Genomic DNA, 18,348 nt, shown 5'->3' on the forward strand with positions numbered 1-18,348 from the left:
TCCTACCTTGCTTTGTCTTTGTTTCTTTTATATTAGTCAGAGTTCAGTTCATTCAACCACCTTTTTTTGATACTTGATTGCAAGTATTCAACATTACCTCCCAGAGTGCATTTCTGACAAATGGCTCCTAATACATCTAGTTCTACAGTATCTGTAGCTGACTGCATCACTTTTACAATAATAAACTCTGGCAGCAATATCCACAAGGAATTCCAAAGCCTTTGTAGGGAATCATGTCCTGAAGCTATCACAGCTGTTAAACGAAGCTCCATTATTGCTAATGGTTTGCCTATTCATTTATTTTAGTGTTTTTTAAAGTCTCCCTACAAAAAAAAAAAAAAAAATATTCATTTTTCGGAAGCGTCTTCAGAACCTTCAATAAATAATGAAAGTGATAGCACCTTTTAGGGGGGCCTGAAATGACATGAAGAGAAATTGCTATTTGCTATATATTTATAAGAGAGTGAGACCAGTAGTGAGACCAGTAGCACTTATTCATTTCCATAAAAACAGATAATGTCCACAGGAAGAAGAGAAGAAACAAAAAGCAGAAAATAAAATAGAAGGGGCAGGGCAGATACAGATATGTGAGTACTAATGAAGAAAAATATCTCATGGAAACTAAGATTAAGACTGGTCCAGTACACATACAATTAATCAGCTATTTATTAAACTGCTCCAGAAGTGTTCTTTATTTAGGAAAGCAGTGTGACCTGTCTGAAATGAAGCAGAATGACAAAAAATGAGAAGGTCCTTAAATAACTCCTCAAATAAATAGCTCAGGTATTCATTTTGTGTTCAAGACACTGTTAGAGTAACAGACACTCGGGTGTAGCAGAAGGTATGGAAGTTACATCATCTGTCAAAGACATACAGTGTGCACATAGTGTTAGCATATAAGATGGCCAACATACACTATTTAAGACAGCAAATCACTAGTAGATGTCCCTTCAATGGATTTAGACTGAAAACACAAAATATTTCTTAAAGGCTGACAAGAGCCAGACAGATAGAATAAATAAATAAAAATAAATAAAAATCAGGATTAGAAGGAAAAGTTTGTAACATCCACTCTCTGAATTATGAAATAACACTTGTGACATTAAACTGGAATATTTTGAAGTCTTTTCAATAAGGTTTCCCCTCACACTATGGTATTATAAAGACTAAAGAGAGGGTAAATATGATCATTTTTCTTCAAACTTCATTTACATATCTATTGCTGTTGCGGTTCCTTTATTGAATTTAGCTACCTTCAGTATTCCTTGCTAGTTGGGATCCTTTCTCTAAAATTTGTTTACTTATCTTCTGTCAGACTCCAAATTCTTATAGAACTGCAGGAAAGCACTCACAAAGATTGAGAGATTAGCTCAAATTAGTTTAAATAAATGCCACAGGACAGATAAAACTTATCAAAAAACCTCATCCGCAGAGCTGACTGAATGACATGTATTAAAGATTAGGTAAAAGCAATTTCATTTTCAAAGGTAAACTTTTTCAAAAATGTAACAGAAAACCTAATATAGAGAATTTATGTAAAAGTACAAGTTCTACTGGCATTGCCTACTTATTCTAATCTTAATAAAAAAATGTCTGATACAAATTAAAGACTTTCATTCTCAAATTTTCTTTTCCACTCATTTTAAAAAATGTTTTTATATATATGAAATATATCTTGCTTCAAAATGACAAGTCTGGAAATGAAGTTTTGGAGGGATTTGGCGCTTTTTAATCTCCATCTCCATCTGAGAATTCTGGTTGTCTGTTTTAACTGTCTTTAAATCAGAAAGTTTCCAGCTATTGCAGATGCAAAAATAAAAGCTCAAAAAGCTGACCTAAGTGCACCACAGAGTTCAACAATGGCTAGTTAAATAGATGAATCCTTAGAATAAAAGGTTTGTGGTTATTTTTGTTTTTTAAATCCTGACTCATGACTTCGGAATACAAAAATTTGGCAGTAATGTCTTTTTCCCCCCTTCAAACTCTAACACCGTAAATACCAAGAAAAGAGCTTGGAACCCTGAAATAAAAATATTTGCCTGAAATATCAAGGGAGCTATGTACCTCCCTGCTGCAGGAGGGAGCAGGCAGTGACCCCTGAAGTCCCCTCCATTCACTTCCTCCGGACCTCACCAGAATCGCCACGTCTTTGCAAAGGGAAGGAAGTCGAGGCTGGGAGAGCGGGCGAGCAGCAGAAGGCAAACTGGGCAAAGCCCAGTATATGGAATTGGAAAACCACCTGGGAGCTGCTGATGGCTGAGTCCACATCAACAGAACTTTCACACTCACTTGGAGCTTTCTCAAGGTAGCAGAAGTCAGAACCAGAGTAAAGATCTGAGGATCTCATGAAGCAGATGAGTTTTGAGTGCCCATGGTTCCCAAAGGGCACTTCTCACAGCAAAATATCTGGAGTGTTAACTCTGAAGCACATCTTAACTAAAGGCTATACAATTGCTGCTGAATAATCAGATACTCTGTACAGCCAGAACTTTAAAATCCTATATTACATAAATAGGAAATAGATTTCCTAGATGCTATTTTTACAGTTGAAACTTCTATCTACAAAGACTCCATTTGTAAATTTACTTCATTTCATTGACACTTTGGAGATGCACAGTTCAGAAACGTTCCTTTGACAGACCAATCACTCCAAGAGAGGAAGTGTTTTACTTTTCAGCCACTACTGTGTAGGTGTTCAGACATTATTACGGAATTCAGCAGAGCCAAGATTGCTGCAGTTTAAAATTGTTTTTGATGTTTCTTGCATCTACAGCAACAAACAGCATAACAGCTATCTATTGTGATACATATGTGCATCGGAAGACGGTTATCATGCTATACGTAGAAGAACGTTCTTTGTATGTGCTAAGCTAAACTGGTTTCATTTAATCAGAGCCAAAAGGGAGTTGCAGAAAAGTGAAAGGCAGTATCTTCTTGTGTTCTCTTTTATAATGCAAACTAGAGGATATATAAACATATCATTACTTACTCTGGAAGGTATTTTACTTGTCCAACAGTATTTTCTTAGCATTCTTTCAGGAAACAGATTTTCAGATATTTAAAATGGCAAAGTGAATGATGTTGAATGTCAAAGGTCATTTTTCATTGCCAAGCCTTCTCTCACTAGCAGAATGGAACCGGTACTGCTTTTATTTTGCAATAATCTATCCGGATAAGCACACAGGACATGAATAAACACAAGATTTCAAGCTCTCTCACTCCCAGTGCAAAATAACATAGCCATCAAACACAGTTAAAATGCAAGTAAAAGAATAATGGAAACAAAAATATATAAACATTCACACAGTCTTTATGATCAAAGGCAAAACCCAGAATGGTGTCACAGAAGCAAAAAAGTGAGATGGTCTTCATCAAGACCCTAATACTGTAAGCGATATTGTGTATTGTCTTATAAAGCTCATCTGAGTATGCTTTGCCCTTAAAATTACAGCCATTTCTGTAAGTATTATTTCACAGACAGTGAATTAAACTACCAGAAAGAGAATTATTTGTGCGGTTTTGGACTTGTGGCTGAGTTGGCAACAAAATCAAATTTCCGGTGTTTCAGACTGAAGCTCTGAGCAAGTGACTCTCCTTCCCACTTCACTGACTTCAACCTGAGTGTTAGGTTGAATGAGAATTATATAGCTGAGAATTACCACAAGAGCAAAAATTGTGAGCAAGAATTAGCTAAGATGTCTGAGCCAACATAGGAAAGCTTAAGACAAGTTCAGCTGCACTTGTTTAGGGCAAAGCTAATTTCACCCCTAAGACTGAGCTTCTTATTAAATCACTGCATACAGAAACCAAAACATATTCAGATGTTCATTTTAAAGATTCCAATTAAACCAGTTCTGTTTCAGTGAAGACCCAGCTAATCTCTCTGTGAAAGCTTTCATGGTGGTTTTCTTTTTTTAGTGTGAAGTGCAACTGAAACTTTATGTCAGCAATGACATGTCTGAAGAGAAAGGCAGGGAGAGTGGTGGTTCCCTCCAGGGAGATCTGATGCCCCAGTGCTGGAAGGCAAAGTACTCTTCTGAACAGCATCCTTAGGAAACAGAAAATCTCAGAGCAAAGGCTGATTTCATTCTGTCAGTACCCCACCATCTGACACAAAAATTAACTACCTTCGTAAGAGATAGACGTAGGGATATGCTCAGGTAATACCCTGCAGAGAATAATATGCCACAATAAAAACTGGAAACATCATTTCAGCAAGCATCGGCAATCCTAGATAGGGTAATGGCCATTGTGAGTTTTGTCAGCATTAAGTTACAGACAGGCCACATCAGTGCCTTTAAAAACTGTTACACTAAGTATGGTTATCTTCATAGATACTGTGCCAGATCATATTGCTGTTAAAGTCAGAGAACAAGTGTTTTTCAGGCCTCTTTGGAAAACCAGTATCTGCTTTATGCTGCCGAACACTGAGGAATATCCAACTGAGCTTTAAAGCAGCATTCTCTAATTGTAACCAGTATGATTTGACAGAAATTCTGAGATAGCTTAACATAATTTGAGCAGACAAAACTAAAAAGAATTGGAACACCACCCAAGAAGTATTGACTTTGCAAAGTCAAGCTGTAAAGCCTGAAATCTCTTCCACTTAGCAGATGCTGTGTACCCAAAGACCTAAAAACCAGTACAAGAAAATCTGTTTGCTGATCCACACAGTTCATTATAAATTTTAAGGCAGCAGCAAACAAATCCTGCCTGAGAATGCAGCTAAAGAACTCCATCAAGGTGTCAGATGCCTGCTATACTTTCAGCTCCCTTTTCATTGTAGGAGATAAATAAAAAATATTGCTGGACTCAGTGGCATTTTTACAGAATTCTTCAAGCACTTTAGTTTGAAAGGAAGATTTTGACTGTCAACATTTCTTCACAGATAATCTCTCCACATATTTGAAGGGCACAAGGTGGAAAATTTACAGCCATTCTGAAGATTAAGATGACAAGTGACCCCAGCTAATGACAAGTACTTTCATTCACTACTCACAACAGCTCACTGTAGTAGTTACATTTGGAATTGGCCCAGGAAGGGTTAAAAAAGTTTTATCTTGGTGAAATCCTAACAGTAACTTTTATGTAGATGCTTGGCCACCAAAAGCTACGAAAAACTGTAGTGGCATTCATTGAACTTTCATCTGCACTTAATACTGTCTGATCGAAAAACTGTTGCTCAATTTGTCAATTATAAATTGCCACCTTGCTCTCATTCTGATCAACTAAATCATCTGTGATACTATAAACAAAAAGCCCCTCTATAGCTACCTTGGCAATAAGTCTTATGAAAACATTCAGCATTGGATAAGGCTTTGAGCTTGTACCGACCTTTTACAGCTGTGATAAATCACCATTACTATGGTTTGTGTGACCGCATATTTATCTTAAATGTAGATGAAATTGCATTTGCAGTTATGGCTTGTACTCCAAAATAAGATGGTTACTCTTGTAAACCTTTCAAAGACTATTTTCTAAAGATGATTTCAGAATTTTAAGGACCTAGTGCTAGCACTGGAGCCTGAAATCAGATACCTTGAAAACCATAGCATCTGTTCTAGTTCAACTTTCAAGAAGTAAAAAAAAAAAAAAATCCCCCCCCATCAAAGCATAAAATTAATGCGTAACAACTTCCTGAAATACTCTAGAGTTGAACTGAGTAAAGTAGTCAAATATCCATCTCATTTGGAGAATGTCAACAAAATATAAAAACTATTCAAAGTGCTGTTGACACTGCCTGACAGAGCATTACACACACCTTCAAGACTTTATAGATTTCATCACGAACACCTATTCCCCTTCTATAATGGACTAGTGGTTTTCATATACCAAATACCAATATTCATATACCAATACCAAACTTGGAGAGAGAACTCTTTTCTTCAAGTTATTTCTATATTACATATTTATAAAGCTAGTAACATTATTAAATAGTAAGCAACTCAAGTTGAACATTTCCTTGCTTGCGAATGTAAATCAACAATGGTAGGGATAGTCCATACATTGTACTTTGGTATTTGTCACTTTAAGACATCTCATTTATTTTAGGTATTATTTCTGCTTTTGTACCTTCAGAGAATCAAAGCAGTAATTTTAATAGAGGTTTAACAACTACAAGAGAAATGACTCCATACTTCCTGCCACCTCCATTCATGTTGAATTACACTGATTGAATACTTGAGTCCACCACTCTTACCCATTTTGAGTAGCACTGAGAAGCAGTGCAAGTCGCACTGAAATCTAGAAGGCTTTTTCACATTTCTAAGCAGCTGTTCACCAAAATTAACTCTTTGTAAAGAGCTAGACTATTCTCAGAGAGTACCTGTTTTACCAACACAGAGTATCAATGTATGTGCCTTAGAAACTATTATCAGAATAATCTCTTGCCTTCCCTTGGTTCAACAACTGAAGTTGTTGAACTGAAGTCTATCACTACCTGACCTACAGTGTGGAAGAGAGATCCTGGTCTACAGACAGAGACAAAAGAAGGAATGAGGAGAAGATCCAAGACAAAGGCAGCAAACTGCACAACATCCTTGTGTAATGGGCAAATGACTGAGGCAAATACTTAACTGGATCAGATTGAATTTATAAAAGTGAATTCACTTTTTTCCACTCCCTCGCGCTTTTTAGATTTCAGAAATGCCTGACAAAGAGAGGTTGCAATGAATCCCCCAGCAAGTTTCATGGTGTTCACCATACTCAAATAAGGAACAGATCTGGGGTAAGTAACCTAACAAGAGGTAACACACTTTAACTACTTGATCTCCCCTCTTCTAAAGCATCATGGTTGTAATTTTATACAAATGATATACCAGAACTATAAAAAGCTCTTTGGCCTACAATCTGGATCATCTCACTCCCATCTGTAAATCATCAACTAACCACTGACTAGTCAGCAGTTACACATTTTAGGTAGTAATTTATTACATAATTTTTTAAAAATATATACAAAATGATTGTGGGCTTTGAGAGGTATGCAAGAATAAGATTAACAGATTTCTTATTTAGCTTGAATATGACTTAAATGACCGAGTCTCTAACAACAAGCTTGCCTAGTGCACGCACTATTATTTCATTTATATTTCCTTAAGCTTGCTACAAGATTTTATAAGCTGCATTAGCCCAAGGCATATAACACTCATAATATTAGTACAATTTCTTGCTGAATAGTTTATATTGCATTATTTTGTAGCTGCACAGTTTCAAGGAGAATGAGCAGCAAAAATCAACTGCAAACCACCACTAGCCTCATTCATTCCCAAATGAATTATCACTTAAACAACTGAAAATTCCCATATCTTACTTTCTAACATGCGGCATAACTTAAAAAAAATACACTAAGCTTGGTTTCCAACTGGACTTGGTACTTTACAACATTCACTCTACTCCCCAGAGAAGGCTACTGAGCTCCTAATAGTTCCATAAGCTCAAAATAAAAGCAGAGCTCTTGGCCATACTGCTTTGGAATGTTAAGTCTGCAAACTAGGCAAAGTATTTTATATGCTTAGGGGTGGTTTTGATTCTATAATAAAAGGAATTTAAATTCCTAAATCCTATGGTGTTATTATGAACCTTCAAGACAGTTTTCTAACCTTTAACAATGTGCCTTTATCTTTAAACTCCTTTAGCTTTCCTACTATGTTTAAAAAGAAAGAACTTTCATGAGACTGATTAAAATTTTCTTAAGCTATATAGTTTCATAAATATGTTTTCAAGAAGAAAGAAGAGCTCTTGAACTTGAGATGGGCAGCTTTTGAATCTAGAAATTCAATTTCCTTAGAGAATATCTGAAAACCACATTACAGGAAACTATGGTTCCTGACTTAAGGGAAGTGGATGGAAGGAAAAAGTAAAATAACAAAATGTGCAGCCAACCTGAACCTGCCAAAAATAAAAATAAATATTACCCTGCATATATTGTCCTGAGCCTACACTACATTAAAACAGAAGCTGACATGCACCAATAAATAAAAAGGGTATGAACTTTGTTTAACATGTCAACATTTAGCAAATTATCAAAACAACTATAGCAGCATAAGCTAACTACTTTTATCAGCATTCATGAAGGTTTTCCTGCATTTTGCTCACATTTAAAATACATTTCTGATTGCTTTTGGCAATAAACAGCACCAAAAAACAAAGGTAGGAATTACTGTAAACAGATTTTCTCCATCTACATTTCCTTTTCCAAATTTCCTTTTAAAGGAAATTATATTACTTTCATTGACAATTTCTGTCCCTGCATTCAAATACAGTTTATATAAGTATTAGTTGGTTTTAGCAATTTCAAATTTGTCTTTCAGATTAACTAACTTTACTGCTTCTGCTTCATTTAGGTATTTCTATTTTAATGAAAGAACTTTGTCTAAGATTGTTTTTTTTATTTGTTGTTGTTTTTCTTTAATATATACTGCAGTGGTAAACTTTGTCTAAATAATATTACTTTCATAGGTGAGATTTGTGCCATACTTAAATTTTACTTGCTTAATTTCTCCTCCTTTACAATGTTTTTTGTTGTTGTTCAGAACTCCAAAACATTACTGCAGCATAGAAAAAGAGAAATGGAAGCTTGCCTTTTCTAGTTCCTTAAGTAAAAATATTTTAAGGGAGACGTTATTGTTTTTAAGAAGAGAAATATTGTTATATTCCAAAATTTGCATTTAAGAAAATGTTGTTTCGGTTTGTTTTAAAATTCAGGAGTGCCTAACAGCCAGTAGTGATTTCTCATTAGCAGTCATTTGTGCAAAATGTGAGCAGAGTTTAAGAATACCAAGCGTAGACCAAATCCTGCAATCCTGATGCCTGCCAAGGATAATATTCCCCTCCCAGTACGCTACTGGTTTTTGTCCCTATCCTATCCTAACAAAAAAAAAAAAAAGAAAAAAGAAAAAAGAAATTAAACACTTTTTCTGGGTTCAGTGGATAAACATCTAATAAAAGTATCAAAAATAATATGATTTATGATAATGGCTCGTAAATGTTAGGAAACAGCCCTGTCACTAAAGTATTTTAAAACATATCCTTCATTTCATTCTCCTCCCTCCTAACATAAAAAGTCCAAATCCCTCTTCTTACAACTGTATTGGAATAAATTTCAAGATAATTTTGATTATGCCAGCATCCAAGAGGCTTCTTATATTTTTACACTTCAGCTTGAAACTTTTCTTTGAGGGTTAATATGTTGGAATTGTCATCTTCCTTCTGGGGAATCATTTTTTTCTGGTCTCCAGATTTTCAAAATATTATTACAGCAATTTGCATGTATTTGATGACTTAATTCTCCTGCATTACCTTCAAAGTCTACCAAATACCTTGTACCAAGCAACTCATTCATGGGATAAAAGGACAGGCTGGCAGGCAATGTCAGAACCATGTTGAGCCAATATGGCAATCCAGCAGCCAGCAAACATAAGCCCCCTTACCCCCAAAAGCCAGCCCTCCTACTTCTCAGATAATTTATGAAATCCAAAGGTATTTCACAGTATTTTACCAATAAATGATGGCAGTTGATTTTCATGCAGAAACAGGCCAATCATCATAGCATACTGGTACAGTATTTGCTTATAGCCATCACATTCTTAGTCTTAACTGGCACTGAGAACTATGCCTGTTATTTTCAATACATAGCTGACCATCCAAAGATATTGCTGTCATACTCTTATTTTCTCACAAAAATCTCTGTCTCCAGATCAAAACATGGACACAAGAGTGGCCACCCTGAAGGAGGCTGCTGTTTCCAGTTTGGATTCCAGCTTGGATCCAGTCAGTAATGGACTTCTCAAACCAACCAAAGAGGACCCGAAGCCCTACCGAAGCTCCTTTTTCCGCCAGTGACTGAGCATAAGACAAGAATGATCGGCTAGCAAGCACATGACATTCCTGAAAGGAAAAAAAAAAAAAAAAATCAGGCCACAGCAGCCATTACACTGCCATGGTTGCTACTGCTAGGCTGGGTCTTGAGAAAATCCTCAGGAACCAGAGAAAAGAGAAAGGAAACCAGGTTGTTGATTAAGCTGAGCAACTTTGGCGTGACAGCTGGGAGGTTTATCAGCAACAGGGCTGTCGGTGCTGGACAGTTTTTAAACAGACTTAGGGAAGGCCTGAGATCCAAACACCACCAGAACATAACAACCACTCTCCATATGTGAAGTTCAGTTTAGTTTCTAATGTATCTGTAAAGCCCTATTTTACATTAAAATCAGCACAGTGGTAACAACACAGATTGTAATGTCTAGTTACCTGTAGCTGGCAGTTTTACACTTTGACTGACTATTGTAGGAAGTAAGCCAGGCTTACAAGGGCTGGTGCCAGCTATAGCTAAAGACCATCTGGAAGTGCACAAAGTTTCATCTGAAAGCACTCCAGTGGAAAAGGAGAAGGAGGGGGGAAGTACTTTCCTTTCATTGCCTCTGAATTTCAGATTCCTTTGGAAGCATAGAAGCAGAAATACATTAGCTCCCCTTCCTAGATAATGAAATTTCACAAGAAAAGCATCTTACACCAACTTGAAAATGAATGTATTTATTTAAAGATTATCCATTTGGAACATGCAACCCTAAAGGAAAAGGACCTACCTCAGTGGTGCCCTGCAGGCAACACCTGAGAGGGCAACAGTGACTTTTGAAAGTCAGCTCTGAGTTACTGCCAATGGTTCAAACATAGAATCATAGAGTCATTAAGGTTGGAAGAGACCTCCAAGATCATCTGGTCCAACCATCACCTTACTATCAATATCACCCCACTAAACTATGTCCCTAAGCACCAGGATAATACTAAAATCCTGAATTATGACCTGCAGCAGCACGAGTCTTGAATTCTCTGATGGTATAATGCTGGTTACAATAATTTCTTAACAGAAGGATGTTTAACCTATATGTGTCTGTTCAAATACTCCACGTATCTTGTATCTGATATAACATGATGTTACAGTTAAAACTCACTCTGTTAAATCAAGGTAAAACAAATCAATCTGTCCTGAGAATGCACTAATTTTCAGTCAGAAGGTTGTCAGATGGCCTGTGTAACAGCTGTGCTTAGCCAGTTTCTTGTCTTGCTCTTCCATACTCTTATCCTTTGTATTCAGCCTTTTAATTTATTAAGTGTCTTGGTCATCAGCTGAAGAGTAACAGGAAACGGTAATATTACAAGAAATGAAGCATTTTGAAAATAGAGCTAGTTCCTTCCCTTTTCAAATAACTTGATCATTTAAAAATGCTCTGTCCATATGGAAAACAAAAACAAATCAGCTGATTTTTAAACACTCATTGCCATTACTTCATATTATGCTTACAAAAGGTTTCAGTAAACATTTCAGAACTGATCCTAGCAAATATCCAGAATCAGTTTATCCCAGGCACTTGCAAGGCATATGATTACTTCACTTTCATGAGCTCAGTCATGTCACAAACCAGAGACATGACCAGAGATGCACAAAAATACTACACAGCCTGTCAAGATCTCTGAGCAATTTTGTGTGCAGAAATAAAGTGGAATCTCTGAATTTCTGAAGTATTACATAAAACTACGCCAAGTAATTTTCAAGTATGTGCAACAGGGCTGTGAGTTGCCCAGAGCTGGGAAGATCTCCCTAGTCTTTCTCCTTGTGGTTTGCTCCCAAAAGAAAGCTCAACAGTCTTTTGACTATGACAGAACAGAAATAAATGGGATTTTAATCTAGCAGTCATTAGATGGTCCAGAGGTCAATGACTGTTTGGCCGTTTTTTCCACACAGTCAGTAAGGATTTGGGTGTGTAGGTTTGTTTTTGTTGGTGGTTTTGTGTGTGTGTGTGTGTGTGTGTGTGTGTGTGTGTGGTTTTTGTTTGTTTGTGGGTTTTTTGTGTGTGTGTTTTTTTTCTTTTTGAGAATTGGGTTTTTGGAAATTCAGTGAGTTTGACTTGCATCAAAATCTGCACTATTCCTTCTGGTCTTTCAGGAGTCTTTTCTTGCCACCCCTGGTTTGCCCACACTGGTGTTTGAGTTCAGGATATGAACACACTTTGAAGGGAATCTCCTCCTCCTGCTCATCCCCACTTCTGTGCTTTGGTTTGCAGCGCAAAACAGCCTGAGAGCACACTGATGGGATTTATTGCAGATGAAATCAAGTTCAGGCTCAGATCCAGGAATGCACCTAATGCCTTTCAGAAGGCAAGGAGCATTCGGCCTGCGTGACCAGACTAGCGTTAGTCTGAAATTAAACACAAACACACACTTGCTTGCACCCAAAATACGTGTAAAGGAGATCCACAGCAGCACTTACTACTCCAAAGTGATAACCAAACCTTCATGGGACAGACATCCAGTCCTCAGCACCAACTATTTCACTCCACACAGCCACAATGCTGCCTGCACAGAAGCCCTGCAAAAATGTCCCACACCTGCTCACAGCCACTCCTGCTGCTGGGCTGTTCAGGACCTGGTAATCGCAAGCAGACAGAGTTTTCTCTCTTCCTCATACCAGATTTCCAGACAGACTGAAGCACTGTACCTTCTTGCCCTCAAGCTTCATAAAGCTTGCCCTCAAGCTTATATATTTTACATAGTGGTGAGGGCAAGGAATTACTTCATTCTGGACACCAGCACCCCCATCCTTCTGTCTTCCAGGGGATATCAGATGAAAGTCCAGGTAAAAGCACAGCAGATGCTCAGTTAATCTACTTGCACATTGCTCAGCTTCTGAGCTTGACAGAACTTCTTGGAAACACCAAAAAGCTGTGAAAACAGACCACCCTTAAAGCCCTTTTCCCACTTCTGCCACCAGCCCTACAGATTAAGCACATCAGGCACCATTGCCATTTTAACACGTTACCTATGACTTCTTAGGCATAAAGAGAATAAATTCTTTGCCGTGTCCTTTACAACACATTCAAGAAACCCAGCCTAATGGTTCTTCTTTGTATTACTGTAATGAAAAAATAAATAAAATGGTAGTAACGTAGTAGATAGATATGACAATGCAATAGGACTGAAAGATGAATCATTAAGCCTTCCCTCTGCATCTAAAGAACTATCCATTACTTACTTGAATGATATTCCACTACATTGATAATATTCATCAGAATCTGTATGATGTTTAGCAGTTTATAGCTTTTCTGCAAGCTCTGCATCACCATTACTTCTTCTCATTTTTCTTTCTTTTTTCCTCTGTCCTCTCAAAAATAATAATGCTGCAACTTAAATTCATACTTTTCAAAATGAAAGAATTTAGAGAGATAATATTTGACTCAGAGTGTTTGGAGGTTTTCTTTGTTTGTTTTAATATTCCTAAATAGTGAATGTCATTTGTGAAAAACTTCAACATGCATCTTATCATGAGGATGATAGATTAAGCTCTCAAAATACAATATGGACTTTTATTCCAAAAACCATTTTATTACGAATACACGATTTTAACTTGTTTTGAACTACACACCCAGATCAACAAATATCACAGGTAACGTTGGCATAAATTTAGCTCTAAACCAGACTACAAATTCTGGTAAATACTAAAATTAAGTCAGCCAGGGTACTCTAAAAAGAAAACAAATACTGTAGTATTGCATTTTTGTCAGACTATACAAAATGTCTTTCTAGATAACTTAAGATTTGTATTTTGAGTACTTTCAAAAAGAGTAAAGCAATGAACATTATTAAAGATATATGGATTTTGATTTTGAATACTCAGTTACATAGTGCTGATTTCTCACTATATAAAATAGGAATTCATCTCTCTCACTTGCATGATTAAAATAAACCTAGTACCAGACTATCATCTTGTACAAAAGGATCTATTGAAGTATTTCTATCAGAGTAATGTGAAAAAGTTTCCCCTTTCCATATTCATAAAAGTAAAATGAGATTTTATTCACCTTGAAAGGACACAGAACATGTTCTGCACTGTGTTCCTGCCATAAGTCCTGTGATAACCTGAAGCTATCACTCGCACCAGGCCCATAACTTAAACACCTAAATAAAATATTGTACAGTTGTGTCCTGGAAATAATTCAATTCCGGAAAAAAATAATAATAATAAAATCCTCAGAGTAAAAATTTTGCTACTCGCACACCAACCTGCTATGGTCAGTTTGTATTTTCTCAGTTTGGCTGCTGTTTAGGTTTATTGACAGTGGCATTTGGCTATATACGAATCCTTCATAAAGAATTCTTAGAATTCTTTATGAATTATTCATAAGAATCATAATAAGAAAATAAGAATCACAATAAGAAAAATTCATAAGAATTCTGTATAAATATGTACTGTATTAAGTAAGACCGACAATCTTTGATCATACACATGGTATCATAAAACTGTCACATACAGACTTCATTAACAGTGCCGTTAAACTAATGTGACCCAGAAAGGCTTTTTCTGTGAAAACACTACCTATGTCCAGAAATGGGCAACAAGCATTTTACCAGCACCAGATCCCATCCTAATACTCAGGAGACACTTCAGATGAGGTGAAGAGACCTGAACAGAGGCAGGGAACAAGCAACTTCCCTTAATGCCTGCAGTATGAATGCCATAAAAATGCTTCAAGATCCTGCTACTGAATTCTGGCAAAGGAGTTTGGTGTTGAATGCTTTTATAATAGTTTGCACATTGTCTGGGAAAAGACGGTTATAGTCAGTCAGTTTTAAGTTACAGAAGAGAAAAAAAGCTTGCTGGTTTTACGCGATTTAAGTATCTTTTGTTGTTGCTGTTGGTTTTAAAGCATAAACCCTGCTCCCAAAAAGCTATGCATTGTATTATCATTCAATTCCAAATGATTTGGGGAGTGGGGATGATCCCCAAATGAGTGGGGATGTTCTGCACAGCAGAAAGCTGAAAGCTGTGTTATAAACCCCCCTCCAAATATCTTTACTTTACAAATTGAAGCAACTGTAATTTAACTGGTTAGAAAGCATTTGTGATTAAAGAATTGTCAGCATGAATATTCCTCCTTTCCTCTAATACCTTGGATTACTCGTTTGGGTTACAGTTTTGGCATAATATAATGTATACGCTTATACCAGTTACACAATAGATTATCTATCAATAATACATAAATAATCATAGATTATGTAAGACTTTACCAGTGCATCTTCAGGGTGATTAATTTGTTCTTTCAAATAGCTGTAATTTCAGTCAGTAACTAAATCATTTGAATTTTACACAGACAAGCCACAGCTGTAGGTTTTCCAACTTGCTGTAAACTTGATTGAAAGTGATGTGAAAAGAGCAGGGATCTAATTAGTTTACCCTTTAAAAAAAATATATATATAAAATATTACTCTTTTTTTTTTTTACAAATTCTAAAAAATCTTATGAAAGACAGAGGAAATTCTTTAATATGGCTAAACGGTCACATTTCCTAGCACAGGAAAAGGAACAGTGCCAAATTACCAAAATCACTTTTTCTTTTTTCTTTCCATTTTTTTCTTTAAACTTAAAATGCAAGGTACTGGGGAGTTACTGAAACATTAAACTTAATGAGAAACTTAAAGATCAAAGGATAGTAATATTCAAATCACAAAACTCTTCATGACTTTCATCTCTGCAATAAAGCTGCTGTGAAGTGACTTAGAGTGATACTGTTTTTAGCAGCATCCCTTTTACCAACACCCACCACCCAATAAAAATCCCACAGGCAGCAACAGACAGGAAAAACAGAAATAGCGTTCATTACAGAAGCATGAAGACACGGTCTGATTATTTTTAAATTTCAGCTTCGTAAGCTAATATATTTATTGAACATCTTTTTTGTTGTCAATACTTTGTAGGTAAAGTGTCAAAGGTTAAAATTGATGAGGAAATCAAATAATTGGGTAACAATAACAAACACCATTAAAATCACCATGTTTGACATCTCAAGAGTTACATTAGAGTCAGAGTATTTGGCAGAATTCAAAGCAGAAGAACTATTCACAGATGAAGTCCACCTGGTGAACATGTTTGCCAGTGTCAAGCCAAATGACACCTGGAAAATTTCCAGTGCTGAGTATTTCCAAATACACAGTGTACTACTGTACAGTCAACAAACAATTATTTTGATACTAGAGCAATTCTACTTCTGTATTAAACAACAAAAAGAGTCACACATTTACTAGTATACGAATAGAATGCGAGCTTCTCCCATGCAGAAAAAGTAGATTGTCTTGGTAACTCTATGCCTCTACCCTAAAACACTTACATCACATTTTGGTAGCATTCACGTAAGTAGCTGTCAGTGTCTAGAAGCAGATATTCACCATTTTATTTATATTAACACCCAGGAGAGACCAATGTAATCACATCAGATAAAGAACCTCTCCCAGTACAAGCTCCATCAAGAGCCCAATTTCTTGTTGAGTTTTTACAATACCAAGTCTTAATTTAAAAAAGGAGGAAGTATCCACCACAGTTCTTTGTCTTCAAAAAGGTTATCATTGTCACTTGAATTTCAGCTTGCATTCTTATACCAAATGCATCTGGTTTGAGCTCTCAATGACTTTATCATTCATTTTCCAAATTAAATTATTTTTATCAAACATCTATCTTCTTTGTAAACAAATATGGGACATGATCAAATAACCTTTTAATCTCAAACAAGAGATTTATGAGAAGACTACAGCATACATTTTCTAGTCTTTAAATCATCCTTGAAATTTTAAAATATAACAACTTTTTCTAGTAGGCTCTTTTTCCAGTAGCAGCAAACAAAAGCAATACCAACTCCTTAATTCTGGTTTTCATTCCCTGCTTTGGATCCAAGATGATATTATCAGTGCACTTTTAGTAATATCACACCAGGAACAGATGTTTAACCGATTATGCACCATTATAATTAACTGCTTTTCAGTGACACAGTGCTGGAACTGCTTTCTGGAATGTACATGTGCAAGCTACTTTCTTTGTTCTGGATATCTGACAATGTTCTTGGCCGTGTTAAAATGAATGTTGATCTATTGAGTCCTGCTTGCCAAGTGATCCTGGTTACTCCACAGAACTGCCCCAGGCAGTAATCATTCCTCCAGATCCTGTCTTCTGAGAACTTTACATTTTCCATCTGGATCATGAATAAATACACTGAACAGCATCAAGTCATCAGGAACAGGTCAGACAGAAGTCTATTTAGATCACTGTCCTGTCTTTGATAGCAGTCAAGAAAAGATTCATAGATACAAAAGCTACAGCAAAAAGCCCTGCAGGTAATATGTGTGAGGCATGAAGAATTACTTTTTATTTCTTAGAAACTCCTAACTAATAATTTGTTGCCTCCTCAATCCTATACCATGTAAAACCTAAAAAAAATAACCTTCCCTATTCACTTTTAAGTGTGTTTCAGGATAAAACTCTAAAACTCCCTTAGCTATTTTATTCCTCATACACAAGCTGTTCCATGTTTCTGAACATTTATGGCCCCTTTTCTGTACCTTGTCTTTTTATGCTATACCCTTTTTGACATAGAAGAACCAGAACTGTACACAGCATCCAAGATGCAGATGCATCACCATGCACTTACACAGTGGGAACAAGATGGTTTTTTTTGTTACTTGTGTTGACTACTGCTGAGCTGTCAGAAAACAAGCATCTAGTTTAAAGTCAACCAATGCATAAGTAAAGTTAAAATGTTCTACATGCCCTTTTTCACTTAGCATTTATCAATACTGACATTTATCTCAATTTTATCTTCTCAATCACAGAAACTCACAGAAACTCACTGAAAAACAGAAGAAGAAAGAGTAGATAGCTAATATAGTATTCACATGTTCCAGACATCCATTCATATTCTCATCCTCCCCTCCAGCCTCATTTATTACTCTGTTAAGTACAGGCAAACTAACCTTAATAAGTCATTTGTTTAGTGATCAATACATCTTTTTCTGCAGAATAACCTCTATTACAATACAGTGCAAAAACACCCCCTTGCCTCCCAAAAATAAAATAATAATAATTGAAGACTTTCAGGCTCAAAGTGAGCAGTCACTTTGGGTTGGGGAAACCTTTAAGTGAGGGCAAGTCCCATAGCATCCTCTGTGGCTTCAGGATAGCCTTCAACTCTGACTCATCTTCAACTCTATCAGCAATGCACACATTTGTCCAGAGAGGCAGAAAGTGCTGGGCAGAGCAGATCCATCTCTGATGACTGGGCAGGATGTTCTCCATGAGGCCTGTAAATCTTCAAACCATTCACACAGATCAATACAGGGAAGAAGTGACCTGAGTTTTTAAGTATTTCACTCTTCCACAAGACGTGTCAATCCAGTTGATGAAGTATACATATACTATTCTCTTAGTCTAATTATCTCCCCTTTTGGGGAGAATCTGGCAGACACTAGGCCCTCTGAATGATCACCAGAGGCCAAAACTCTCCTAGCAAGGCCCAGGAAGAGGAATTCCCTGAC

General features: G+C 36.4%; 1 protein-coding gene across 6 annotated transcripts in view; it reads right to left on the minus strand.

Moving 5' to 3' along the window:
• LOC308196930 (adhesion G protein-coupled receptor A3-like) overlaps positions 1-18,348 on the minus strand; it is a 279,343-nt gene that overhangs the window by 246,807 nt on the left and 14,188 nt on the right. For 2 of the 6 annotated variants that reach the window (XM_080596691.1, XM_080596692.1), the window contains exon 3: positions 7-18,122. The exons of the other annotated variants lie outside the window; for them this stretch is intronic. The gene's annotated coding sequence lies outside the window, so the exon portion shown is untranslated. The remainder of the gene's footprint in view (positions 1-6; positions 18,123-18,348) is intronic. 6 annotated transcript variants of the gene reach the window in all.

This window comes from Anser brachyrhynchus, assembly GCF_964034855.1.
Source record: "Anser brachyrhynchus genome assembly, chromosome: 6".
Lineage (NCBI taxonomy): Eukaryota > Metazoa > Chordata > Aves > Anseriformes > Anatidae > Anser > Anser brachyrhynchus.